The 12,610-nt window shown below is 43.1% G+C and overlaps 1 long non-coding RNA gene across 1 annotated transcript in view; it reads right to left on the bottom strand.

Moving 5' to 3' along the window:
- The window catches only part of LOC123330569, a 51,285-nt gene extending 38,884 nt beyond the window's left edge, over window positions 1-12,401 (bottom strand). Inside the window, exon 1 of the long non-coding RNA XR_006546582.2 lies at window positions 10,230-12,401. This is a non-coding gene — a long non-coding RNA (uncharacterized LOC123330569). The remainder of the gene's footprint in view (window positions 1-10,229) is intronic.
- Between the last annotated feature and the right edge of the window lie 209 nt (window positions 12,402-12,610).

The raw sequence follows: 12,610 nt of genomic DNA on the forward strand, positions 1-12,610 counted from the left end.
AGTCGGACACGACTGAGCGACTTCACTTTCACTTTTCACTTTCATGCATTGGAGAAGGAAATGGCAACCCACTCCAGTGTTCTTGCCTGGAGAATCCCAGGGATGGGGAAGCCTGGTGGGCTGCCGTCTCTGGGGTCGCACAGAGTCGGACATGACTGAAGCGACTTAGCAGCAGCAGCAGCAGCAATAGAAGGTACAAATTGCAATTCTAAAGTTAGAGAAAGATGCCTTCTAGAAGAGAAATGAGGACCTTACAGACGGCTTGCTCCAAGAGGATTTTTCCCATGGATTTAATTAGGAATAAGGAATGTGCTGTTCAAGACCTCTCTTCAAATACAGTTTAATGCAGAGAATTTTACTTTGATTTATTATGAGGTTGAGAATGAATGTGATATAACAAACTAGGGTAATTCACATAAGTGGATTTTTAATCCTTTGGGCTCACCTACTCTAGCTTTGAAGCCCTCATGAGTTTCATCCCAACTTTTGTATTTTCAACAAGTAATTGAATAAAAGGAATAGAACATTGGGGGCAAGAGAGTCTTATTACCCTATTTAGTTACATAGGAGCCTGTCCTTCGAGCAACTATCAAGCAGTTTGTCTTTGGTAGTCAAGGTCGGCATCCCGGGCCACGCCTCTCAGAACTCTCAATCCCTTGGTGGAGACTATTTTTAATCTCTTAATTCCCCAGTGGCCCTGCCTTTCCTCCCCACATTTACCAAACTGTGTTCTTAAATCATTCACACACACTTAGCAATACCTGACAATAACCTAAAATGCTGCACCACTGTGGATATTTGAGTTTTGAGACATATTAGAGCTTTAAAGTCATTAAATATCAACAGGAATTTGAGACCCTGTCATGGAGGAGATAAGACTCCAAGTGACACTACACTTCTTGACCCGAGTGTAGGTCACATGGGTGTGGTCAGTTGTACACTAGAAGGCGTGTACTCCTCTGTATGCACATTATACTTCAATTCAGAATTTTAAAATATCCAGGAGAGAGATAAGGAAGCCTGAATTAAAGTCAGAGTGGAGAGAAGTAGTCACAATTGAGATACTTCAGTGGTAAAATCAATAGGGCTTGACAATTAATATTATGTGAGCCAGGGACCCGGAGTCATAGTGTTTGGGATGCCAGGTTGACAACATTGGTGTTAACAAAGATGGAGTTGACGGATGAAGAATATAGGAGAATAGGTTTTGGGGGAAGATAACAGGTTTTATTTTCGGATATGTTGAGCTTGAGCCACTGAGGCTTTGAAATAGAGGTCAGTATCTTGGGAGAGAAGAGGAGCCCAGAAATAGATGTAGATCATTGATGTGTCAGTGGTAAACGAGCACCTGTTGGTTGAAAGTTAACCAGGAGAATGTATTTGAATGTATTCTTTGGGAAGTAGATTGAGCCTGGACCCCTGGAGAGCACCAATATGTTATACATTCTCTCAGTAGATAGGTAGAGATATAGGCATATATAATACATGTGTTTATATGTGTATCTAGATAAAGAGAGAGGAAATGAGGCCACACAGAAGACCAGAGAGGGGAGATCTGTAGGACCAGGTAGAACAGGTTCATGGAAATCAGCTATTTTGGTATTATAGCTTTGGCAGGTGCTTTGATGGAAGATGCTTTGGATACCATGTAGTGAAAAATTTCTCTCCTCCTTATATAGAGAATGAAGGAAATGTATTAAAACCATCATAGAGCCAAAATTTTTAACAATCAATATAGTATGGGCACCCACCAATCAGAATGAACCTTCAACCAATCAGGAGGGATGCTGGCACATAAACTGCATAGGTCTCACCTATGTCTGTGGCTGAGTGTGCACCTCCCAAGACCCTCACTGATTACGATTGAGGCACCGTGTAAGGTGGAAGTTAAGAGAGTGGGCTTCAGATCCAGACTGCCTGGCTTTTATTTCTGGTTTGGCCACCTGGCATGTAGAAAGCATTAGAAAATGTTAGTTGTTAGTATAATTTCTGAAGAATAACCTAGGCCTTGGGGGAAATCTGCCTTCCTAAACCCACAGAGCTGAACCTTGCTCTTTCAGACGTGTTGAATCCATATGGACAATCATACATTCCTACAGCTATGATCTCCTCTTGGACAAACTCCTAAATTCAATTAGCATCTTCAGTTCAACTAAACAAAATGTGGGAAAAAATCCCAACTGCTTCGGATACTTCAGTTAGATGAAATCAGTAAGGGAGAAAAAAATGTTTGAAACGAAACCAAAAACTCACTACAGACATTTCATGGTTGGAACTACAAGCATTTCAAAGGCATTTGCTTTTTTGGAGCAAGCTTTTGGACTTTTGACTAAAATGCTATTTAAGAAGTGAAATTTGGAGGGAAGAGACACTCTGTGGTACAACTGTTTCATGTCTATATCCTGAAATGGACTTTTGCCAGAGTTTTTGCTTAAGTTCTGTTTACAGTGTCCATTATTTTGTGGGAAAATAAAAAGAGCTCTTAAATCACAAATCAAAGGAAAAAATCGAAAAAGATATGTTTGTGGCTTTTGGAAAAATCTGCTCATCGGTACCATCTCCTACAATTTGTAAAAACCTGCAGAATCAAAAGCTCTGAGAAACCACAGTGGTGGGCCAGTTTAGGAGTAGTTTCTTGTGAACTGTAGGGAAATTGATTAAAAATGAAAAATGTCAGGCTTCCTCCCAGAACAGTGGGGACAGCCTGAGAGAAAGAACATAGTGGGTTCACCACAGTTAAAGGAGGTGACTCAGATATCACCTGTGCAGGCTGGCTCACCCAAATCATTCAGTCACATGATCCCCTTTGCTGTTCTCCAATCTCTCACTTTCATTTTCTCTAGAGCACTTCCATTAAGTCAATTGCTTAAGTAGATTAAATGCTTTCTTGCTTATTGTCTATTTCGTTTCTAGACTGCTCTGTTCCTCATTGTATTTCCAGTTGCCAGAACTCTGAGAACACAGAAGGATGCTCAGGCATTTGTGCTGAACGAATGAGTAAATGAATGAGTGAATGCGGTTGCTGTAGTGGCCATTTTGGATAAGCTGCTGTATAAACTCCGTGCCAGATACGTTATCAGTCAATTTGACACCTGATCAATTTAGTAGGGGTTTTGATTAAATTAAACAGTTAAACCAATTTTAAAAAATGATTAGCCCCGGAATTTCATTCAGAGCCTTAGTCTAGACCCGTTCTAACTGTAAGTCTAATTTAGACAGAGGTTGAAAATTGTCCTCCTGGTACACCTCTTTCATAATTTTCGTTTCTACTTGGTTGTTTCACAGTCATAATAATAACGAATAATAGAAAACAAATAATATAGTATATTGCAGAAAAGTTAGGCTGTTGAGGCAAAATGGTCGATCTAGGTAAGTCAAATCAAACCAGGGGCTTAAAGATTAAGGCCAATTGACCTGAATGTAGTCAGTATACTGACATTTGAATCACCTAATTTAGAGCCTGGTGGCTCAGACTGTAAAGAATCTGCCCACAATGTGGGAGACCTGGGTTCGATCACTGGGCTGGGAAGATCCCCTGGAGGAGGGCAGGGCAACCCACTCCAGTATTCTTGCCTGGAGAATCCCCATGGACAGAGGAGCCTGGCGGGCTGCAGTCCATGGGGGCGCAAAGAGTCGGACACAACTGAGCGACTAAGCACACAGCATAGACCACACTCGCTGCATCCTTACTTTAAATAACTAAAGAGAACTTTCCAGTGCTTAATAGGTGCTGAATCTTACTATTATACTTGAAAAGCATATAGGTGTCATTCATTTGTTTGGGCAAAGACAGATAAAAAGGAGGAAAGAAGGGAGGGATACTGGCAGGCAGTAATACACACACACACGCCCCTAAAATAAATTCAAACAAAACTCAATTCCTTAAAATCTAAAGCACTTAAAATGAAAGTGAAACGGTGCCCCTTAAGCGTATTACCAGAAGGAACATGTAAATGAGGGGTCAGCATGGTATCCTGGATGTTTTATTGGGAAGAAATATAAACCATCTAGCAGCTGGCTCCACTACTGGAAAGTTGTCTCAAAAATATATTTTATCAAATGCACTGAATGAGGTAAGTGAGTGAAGGGCACTTTATATGAAGAAAATGTGAACTATTTTGTTTGCTTGATATCAACGCTTTGTGATTGTAAGTGTAATAGAGCATTCTAAAACCACATAGATAAAGCCCTCTCCAAAATCCATAAAGGAGCTTTTGTTTACATAATAATGATAACTATTATGGTTCTTCACTGGGAGAAAAAAATTCTGTGGAGGAAAAAGGTATTTTCTTCTAGGGGTTAAGTTGTATAGAATGGATTCCACCTCTATTCAGGCTGGGCCATGTCGGTATTCAGGGCCAAAAATAAAGGTTGAGAAAAGGAGAACTGACTTGTAAATTGACAGGGTTCAAAGAGTTCAGTATAAAGTGATGAAGAACCGTGCAGGGAAGACAAAGTTCTTCAGAAGTACGTTCACATTATAAATGGATCTTTGTAGTTCCATACTTTGTAGGTATTTGATGACTAAAGGAATTAACTATCATTTTCATAATATATGCCAGGCTCCATACTAAATGTTTTACTTAAAAGTTTTTTTTGTTTGTTTTAGCCTCATAATCATCCCACGTGGTACATACTATCACTCCTGTTTTACAGATGGGGATATGAAGCTCAAGTTCAAACAGCTATTGGAAAGTAAAGCCAGCTAGTGGTGAAACCCGTGCTCCCACGTGGCAGCCAGCAGCCTGAGAGTACTTCACTCAGTTCTGGCCTACCACCAAGACTGGGCTATCCTGGCTTCTCTAGTGGTCCATTGGTTTAAGACTCACTGCTTCCACTGCGTGAGTGTGGGTTTAATCCCTGGTCAGAGAAGTTCCACATGCCATGAAGTGGGGCCAAAAGAAAAAAAAAAAACAAAGATTGGGCTATCCTGCATTTGTTGTAACATGGGTGTATGTAGAGATTATTATACTAAGTGAAGTAAGCCAGACAGAGAAAGACAAATATCATGTCATTTATTATATGTGGAACCTCAAAAAAAATACAAATGAATTTATTTACAAGACAGAAATAGACCCACAGACATAGAAAACACACTTACAGTTACCAAAGGGGAAAGAGGGGAGGGATAAATTAGGAGTTTGGGATTAACATATACACACAATACTATATAAAATAAACCATCTACTGCATAGCACAGGGAACTATACTCAATATACTCAATAACCTTTAATAGAGAATATAAAGAACATATATATATTTACATACATATATACACATATGGGTTTTCCAAGTGGTGCTAGTGGTAAAGAATCCACCTGACAATGCAGGAGATATGAGAGACTCAGGTTCGATCCCTGGGTCAGGAAGATTCCCCTGGAGGAGGAAATGGCAACCCATTCCAGTATTCTTGCCTGGAAAATTCCATGGACAGAGGAATCTGGCAGGCTACAGTCCACGGGGCCGCAGAGAGTTGGACATGACTGAGCGCGCACGCGCGCGCACACACACACACACACACACACACATATGTATGACTCACTTTGTAGTACACCTGAAACTAACATTGTAAATCAACTATATTTCAATATGAAAATTTTAAATTAAAATAAAAAGATAGAAAATCATAGACCTAAATAAAAAGTACTCAGTGTTCCATTAAAAGAAGAGAATGAGCTATCCTGAAATTTGGGATAAACCTTTTCCCCCTAGAACCTAAATTATTTCACTCCCATTGCCATGGTCAGTCAGGCAGAACCAGAAAACAGGTGCCCAGATGATGCTTGGGCACCAGCTGAGGGGTGGCATTTTGTTCCCATAGCATCTGAGGGAGATTTTCATACTTCTACCACTATGATGGATTCAAACCCACTCAGAAAGGTGATAGTCAATTCTGACATTTAAAGATATAATTGAAAACTAAAGAGGAGAGGGGAATTGAGGGGGTCATGCTGCGATTACAGAATGGATTACATCTAGGTTTACTTGGTGAGATTTATTAGAGGAAAACAATTTGGAAACCAGAGTCTTACCTAAGGCGACAAGGAAAATAGGAAATGGTTCCAGAGACAAAGACTTGGAAGAAGAAGAAAAGAGCAAAGAGGGGAGAAGGGAAGCCGAAGTGACCTAGAGGAAGGGAGCATAATTTAAACTACCAATGAGGGAGGTGGACCAGAGCGACCAGCCTTGGGAGACAGTCTGTGAGAGGGGCGATGAATTAGAATGAGGGGCACTTGGAGAACTGTGGACTCCAGTTGCCATTTCATCTCTTTACATGAAAATGAAAGATAATTTATTTGGCAGGAAATGAACAAAAACAAACCCTCTGGGTCTCTGAGTGCACTTGGATTTGTGCAGCCCTGTCCCAGCTGCTTAGAAATAATTTCTGAGTCCTCAGTCCAGCAATGAGAACCCCTAGCCTCCTAATGCATGCAGTGGAAGAACAAATGAAAATCAAATCGGAAAAGGCAGGAGAACTCCATGCCGCTTGTCAAGAGACGGGGGAAGCAGAAACATAACCTTGTAATGAAGTGATTGAGAGATTGTTAAGACATCCCAGGTACAAGATAAATCATCATCTCAGTGACGTGATTGCCTGATTCCCTGGCAGACAATACACCGGGTGAACTTCCCCCTTTCGAATAAAGCAATCTAGCCCTGAGACAAGAACAATTTCCCTGCATATTGCAGAGGAAGTGCGAAGTGGCACTTTGGATAAGGGATTGAAAGTGCCTGTCAGACGTGTTCTCAGAGCCTGCCATCCATCCCAAGCTCTGGACACCTGCCGAGAGAATTCTCTCTTGCTGTTCTGATTAATCCAGCCCCCCGCATGCACCCCCAAACTGGCGATGGGAATATGAACTTGTCGAGCTCATCAATGGACTGACTGTTCTTAAGGCAGCAAAGCAACAGTTTGGGTTGCACTGTAGCCCATCTGCATGTCTGTATCGAGTATGTTCTATGGAGCTGCCTCATTTTTTACTCTTTCTGTACAGAAGCCCAGCCATGCATGGCTCCAGCCTGGGTCAGAAATAAGGAATTCACTCTCTAGAAATGCAGTGTCTTGGCACTTCAATGGGGTTTGACTGATGGTGAAATTGAATGTGAATTTCAAGCAGGCCATTTCCTTTGACTACTTCAGGGAAAGGTTGTCATGAAGAGAGCTTTTTAAAACCAAAGAGGAGAGCTGGTCATTAAGCCTCAGGAGTGGCTGAATGCCACAGAAGGCATTCACAGACTTTGGCCATAATGATATTATTATTTATACATTTCCATAATAAGCACTTAGTTCTGAGGGAGCTCAAATAATTTTACACATACAAGTTTCTTAATCTTTGGAGTATTCCTCAACTATAGAATGAGGATTAGTTTTATTAGCTCCATTTACAGATAGAGAAAAGAAAGGCTTAGAAAGGTTAAGTTTCTAGCTTCCGGTCACTGAGCAGATCAAGACGTAAGCTGTGGATGGAACTCCTGTTCCTGCCTTCCAGTCCAGGGCTGTTTTCCATCCCACACAAGATACACACAAGAGATGCACACAAGGCTTTCTTGCTCAGAATACAAGAGCAGAGCCAAGGGTAGGGGTGACAGACGGGAAGCCACAGCTTGGAGTAGCATGGCTTGTGTTCTCGCTGCTGCACACGCTGCCCCTGGGAGCCCTGAAAACACGAGGGAGGAGGGTGCGTGGGTGGGGGTTCACAGGCCTTCCCAGCAGCCTAGAGATGAGCACAACCGTGGAAATTCCAGAACTCTCTTCCCCATCTCCTTCCTGGATTAACAAGGAGAGGATGGTGGCCAGGGCAGGTGTACCATGGGAAGCGTGTTGTCTGGAGATGGGAGACCAGGCCCTGGGCTCTTAGTCAAATCATTTGCCTTCTGCCTGGAGGAGGCCGTTAAGCCAGGAACAGCTCACCAGTCGTAGCAGCAACTGGGAGCCTGTGAAAAATAGACTTCCAGGTCTCACCTCAAACCAATGAAATTAGTTCCTGCTCCTCACAAGATCTCTCCATGATTCATAGGTTCATTAAACTTTGAGACTCATTTTTCCAGTGATTCAGGGTAGACGCCGAATTTATAGCATCTGAATTAGCACCCCTGAGTCTCCACTCAAACCATCCATGTGACCCCAGGCATGTTCCTTAACTCCCATTCACTCATCTGTGAAATTAGGGACAATAAGACTGTCTACATCAGAGGTTATTATGAGGATTAAATGAAAGAATCCATTGCATTAAGGCCGATGAGAGAGAATTCACACCATATATTATGAACAATGCCCACCACATAGCAAGGACTCCCAATACATGTTACCTTCAGTCTGTCTCTTCTAGTTCATTTCAGTGTGACTGCACATGGTAAAATATTTGGAGGGGAACACATCGATTTGTTCTGGGGCCCCCATTTTTAGAACAGCTCTGTTTTATAACCCATATATCCTGCTGGATCTTTCCTCCAACCAATTTCCTATCAATCCCTCCCCTCTCTCTAATTTTTGTTTTCATATCACAGATGCCTGTGGGGGCCCAAGACTCCCCATGAGCTTGAGCCAGTCCCTGCCCCACGACTGAGCTACAATCTCATCCATACCAGATCCCACAAGGATCCTGAATGCTATTCAGAACAATGAGTGTAAACAGAACAGTGGGACAGTCCTCTCACCCACAGCCACCTGCAAAGCCTTGCATTGTCAGGAAGGTTTGGAGGCTAAACTGGTTTGTGACATGGGAAGGAAATAATGGGATGAAACCGGCTGCCTACTGTTCCCTTGACCTTTATTTAGCACATAGAGCTTTGTATAAAAACACGCATGCTTTCAGAATGAATTCTGCCAACCAAGTAAAGGCTAACCCAGGTTGGTCTATTCACAAAAGATCACCATTTCTTTAACTACTAGAGAGAGGTTTATAAGGAGAGGCCCACTTCTATCCATGAACCCAGAATAACTTTATACAGGCCTTAATGAAGCAGTGGAACCAGGGCCAGTTCTTCATTTGGCCCCCAGCACCCACAACCAGGAAAATAGAGTGGAGGCGTGCAAGGGAGCCTCCCTGACCACTTGCCAGCCAGAGGGAACCACGTCTCACATTTTTAAAGTTAAATTTCCAATGAGGATATATCTTCAGGACTTAGTGATCAGAATTTCTCCTCATAATACCTAAATTTTTTACCCTTCCCTTCCCTCTTTCCTTCCTTCAGACCACAAGAAAAAGAGCCGAGATCTCAGGGTTAAGGGCTGAAATCAGCTGGCCTCAATGAAAAGAGGAACAGACTTTACTAAGCAGTTAACCATCTGTTCACCAGAGCACCACCTGGAAATCTGAACCTTCAGAGCTGACAGATATTATATGTTTTTTAAGCAGGTAAGACCCAGAAGTGTTAGTAATGTGTTCCCAAACAATCCGCTCAATTACGAGGTGTTGCTACACAGGACTGCTGACGTGAATTCAGGTCTTTCTCCTCTCCCACTCTTTCCTCCCAGCAGTTTGTTTATTTACCCTGTTTATCAACCCCATAAACACACTATGAGTTTAAATAAAAAGTGGGTGGCAGAGCCCTGCCATGGAAGGTCCACTGGGGTTTTTCATTCAGGCCTCCCGAACCCCGGGGGCTCTTCCTGGAATGTGGACAACCTCTTAGCTTCCAGGTGCGGATGCTGCAAATGTTGCTTGTCATTAGTGGGCACACACATTTACAGCAGGGGTAGGATGTAACAGGAAGACATAGGCTTCCTGCTGTTCTCCTGACATTGATTCACTTGGAGTGGGGTGCATGTTTATATCAATGTAAAACAGCTGTCACGTAAACACAGCCTGCCATAAAGAAGCAGAACAAGAGCCAAGCGACTAAGCAGGGGAGGGAAATAACTGGATTGAAGTATTTACTGGGTGAACAACACACACATATACAAACGAAGAATTTGTTACTTTAGTTATTAAACATTTAATTTGGTAAAGGTCTCATCCTAAAAGATGAATCCTGTAAATGGTCGGGCTTTGGCTTTCTCAAGTAAAACTGGAGCTGGTAAAAGTGCTGTGTTGACAGCCTCGCAGGTAGAAATGTGCAGAAAGCAGCTGGTTTGGGGGTCTCGGCACGATTTGTGCAAACAGCCTCCCTGTTCATGGGTGTGCTGACATCTCAATTTTTCATTTATGAAAAATCTGGGTGCCACTTAAACCTTGGCAAGGCCTCAGAAAGCCAAACAGAAAGTGTCTCAAGCGTTTTCTACTTACTGCTCTGTCTTCCAGGAAATCCCAGCATAACTCGTAGATTCTGGATGCAGAGATGACATGGGTCAGCGTTGGCTTCCGTGAGCTCTCTCCTTTTCAGGGGAGAAGGAGGTTGGGAAGTCAAGGCTGGACTTTGAACCAACCATTAAACCCAAGCCACTCTTCCCACTCCTGAATGTCTTCTCTCGGTCCTCAGTCTCCAGCACCCATCAGTATCACTGGCAGAGCTTGTCAAAACACTAATTGCTAAGACCCCGCCTACCCCCAGGGTTTCCCAGGTGGCTCAGTGGGTAAAGAATCTGCCTGCAAAGCAGGAGACACAGGCGACGCAGGTTCAATCCTTGGGTTGGAGAGATCCCCTGGAGGAGGAAATGGCAACCCACTCTAGTATTCTTGCCTGGAGAATCCCATGGAGGAGCCTGGTGGGCTACAGTCCATAGGGTCACAAAGAGTCAGACATGACTGAAGCATCTGAGCATGCACACATGCTCCTACCCTCAGAGTTTACCGTTCAGCGCTTCTGAGGTTCGGGGAGGAGAGTGGAAATTTGCATTTCTAACAAGTTCCAGCTGTAGATCTATTAAGTACTAACAAGGGATGCAGATGCTGCTGGTCCAGAGATTGCACTTTGAGAACTCCTACGTTAGGAAAACTTGGGGGGCTGAGGCATTCCCCAAAAGTCCTGTTCTGTCTTCAGGATTCAAATCTATTGATATCCTGGGGAAAGGTGAGAGTGGTTATCTCTGAAACAATGCTCTCAGGCCCAGAGCTGACAGGAATAGGAGCATTCCTTGAAGAGGAAGGCATGGACATCTTCAACTCGGTGGCTGTACTGGGGGACTGTATTTGGTCTTACATCAACCTGGAACATCTGAGTCACACAGAGCCAGGTCCTCCCCCGGCCCGCCTGGAAGTACAGGACAGGCAATATGCAATTCCCTGCCTGAATAGTAAGATTCATTATGGATCCTCTCTCTCTCTCCTTCCTCATGACCAAAGTCATTCAAGTGATTTACAGCAAAGGATCAAGGGAGACTGTGGAATACAATGGAATGAAGACAGAATACCCTTGTTCTTCTTGAACATTTTCCCAACACTTCTGTGGCCCATTGCCAAAACTGTGGAACATTCTGTGAAACAATTTCACCATCCGCGTCACCTCCCAATTTCACATGCCAGGACACTCAAGTTTATCTGAAATTTTATTTGTGATAGGAACCTTCACTTTCTAGGTTATCTCTGTATTTTTGCTCATTACTTTATTTTTTTGCTCATTTGCCCATTAACTACTTTCCATCATGAGAAAGAAGTTGTAATATATCACCAGAATGACTGTGTCCTCTACAAGCAGAGCACTTCAAAGTCTCTTGGAGATGTGAGTATTTGCTTGCGAGCTCAGGGACTCACTCCCACACGCTAGCCTTGGAGCGTGTGTTTCATCAAAATTATAAATTACGACAACCATGGAGCTTTGAGGTTGAAAGAACAAAGTTAAATCATTGCATGCCAAGGGTTGACTGGCTTGGGCTGACTTGAATTCTGGGTGCCAAGCCAGACCCCCTACACTAACTGGCTATGCATTTTTATCCAGGTTATTTCATCTTTCTGGGCCCCATCTTCCTTATCTGTGCTTTGGCAGGTCCCTTGACTGGCTGGAAGATCACTGTTTTGCAAGGCAGTACATTCCATTGTCGGGCAGCTCATTCCAAAGTCAAAAGTTTCTTCTATAATTTATGCCCAAGTCTGACACCCTTTATCATCAACTCACTTTCCCTACTTGTGCCCTCTGGAAAAACACAGATAAGCCTCCTCCTTCGTCATACCCTTGAAAACAGCTCTCATGGCCCCTTTAAATCTTCTCTTTGGGTGGTACAGCTGAAGTTCCCTCAGCTGCTTCTCATAGCAGACAATCCCACAACGTACTGTTGGTGAATTAAATAAACAAACAAGTGAATAGATAGATTAATGCAGGGGTGGACACAGAGGTTAACCTTCCCATGTTCTCAAGTTGGTGAACAAATCCTCTCTAAGTAAGGTTCCTAGACCTGGACTCAGTACAGTTGACTTTTCACAGTCACCAAGATAACAAACGTCCATCTAATCAAGGCTATGGTTTTTCCTGTGGTCATGTATGGATGTGAGAGTTGGACTGTGAAGAAGGCTGAGCACCGAAGAATTGATGCTTTTGAACTGTGGTGTTGGAGAAGACTCTTGAGAGTCCCTTGGACTGCAAGGAGATCCAACCAGTCCATTCTGAAGGAGATCAGCCCTGGGATTTCTTTGGAAGGAATGATGCTAAAGCTGAAACTCCAGTACTTTGGCCACCTCATGCAAAGAGTTGACTCATTGGAAAAGACTCTGATGCTGGGAGGAATTGGGGGCAG

This window comes from Bubalus bubalis, chromosome 19 (genome assembly GCF_019923935.1).
Source record: "Bubalus bubalis isolate 160015118507 breed Murrah chromosome 19, NDDB_SH_1, whole genome shotgun sequence".
NCBI classification, from domain to species: Eukaryota; Metazoa; Chordata; class Mammalia; order Artiodactyla; family Bovidae; genus Bubalus; species Bubalus bubalis.